The 1,419-nt window shown below is 41.0% G+C and overlaps 1 non-coding gene across 1 annotated transcript; it reads left to right on the top strand.

Moving 5' to 3' along the window:
* Window positions 1-610: 610 nt before the first annotated feature.
* LOC145392301 (5S ribosomal RNA) lies at window positions 611-729 on the top strand. The gene has a single exon (XR_013895972.1). It is a non-coding gene; the product is annotated as a 5S ribosomal RNA (ribosomal RNA).
* The last annotated feature ends 690 nt before the right edge of the window (window positions 730-1,419 follow it).

Consider the following 1,419-nt stretch of genomic DNA (forward strand, 5'->3'; position numbering starts at 1 on the left):
ACCTCGTGTACGGATACGAAATTCACCTATACACAGACCACAAACCTCTCGTGAGCATGTTCCAAGAAAAACTCCTCTCCGGGAGGAGAGCACGATGGAAATGTAAAATCCAGAATTACAAAGTAAACATTCACTACATAAAATGTAAAGTAAATTTAGCAGTAGATGCCCTATCACGGAACCCGTTAGCCAATGTTGCTACAATAAGTCCACGGGAATCACACGCTAACAGTGACGAAACGATCCCCACAAATCAAGAAATTTCACAGGCACAAAGACGGGACCCATTATGGTCTATAGTAGTGGTTCTTAACCTTTTTTCTTGGCGACCCAAAATCCATAAGATGGTCTAAATGGCGACCCAAACCCTCGTAAACTTACTCTGCACCAGAACTGAAACAAACATGTGTCATATCATGTGACTAAAACCAAAGTAATATTTCAATATTTTATTGATGTCATAATAAATAAATTTCATTTTTATTATATGTACTTCCTAAGAACTAAAATATCAACACATTTTGGCAGGAAAAAAATAAATGGAAGATCAGAAAATCAAAATAATTCATTTATGTTCATGATACACCTATTTACTCTGACCATTAAGGAGAGAAACGGCCATGCCACGTTGAGTACACCGCTTCCCGTCCGATCAGCGAAGTTAAGCAACGTTGGGTCTGGTTAGTACTTGGATGGGTGACCGCCTGGGAACACCAGATGCTGTTGGCATCCCTACATATCAAGTGGGGTTGGTGGAGGATTAGTGCCCCTCCCTGTAAAACAATTAACTCTAAGCCCTTGGCCACCCCGTTAGGGATACATGGCGTCTGGCAATGAATGAATAAAAAAATTAAGGAGAGAGTCACTATTTTGGATGTTGTCTGGGACATAAAGTACTATAATCAGTGAGATCCCTGGCACTGAAAAGTTTCAATCAGCTTCTCAAACCGGGGTGATTTAGATGACAGACTGCATCTTAGGTCATGCTCTGGTTGTAGACGGTTTCTGTACTTTGTGAGTGCAGAAAATCCTGCCTCACACAGATGAATTGTAGCAAAGGGAAGGAGTGCTTTCAGGGCTTCACCTCCAAGACTTTTCTTTTCTTTGTAAACTCTGATCCAGAATGAGCTCAGTGATTCGTTTTGTTTCCTGAAATCATAACGACGTGTTTTATCATTCTGAACCTCGATGAGCTGCTCCTGGAGGTAAGTCCTCAGCTTCAATGCTGAAGGGATTTCTTACCCAGGCATATTTCATCACATTCTCAGGAATGTAGTGAAAAACTCTTCAATTAGTCTGGAGATATGTTCCACAATGATGCTTTGGACCTGGGTGAGAGAAAATTTTTCGTCTTCCAGAAATTCACTCAAAGATGGAACGACACAGTCTTCCTAGTCTCAGTTTTACTCTTCCACAGCT

This window comes from Coenobita brevimanus, chromosome 21 (genome assembly GCF_032717465.1).
Source record: "Coenobita brevimanus isolate Jiangsu-jjx chromosome 21, ASM3271746v2, whole genome shotgun sequence".
NCBI lineage: Eukaryota > Metazoa > Arthropoda > Malacostraca > Decapoda > Coenobitidae > Coenobita > Coenobita brevimanus.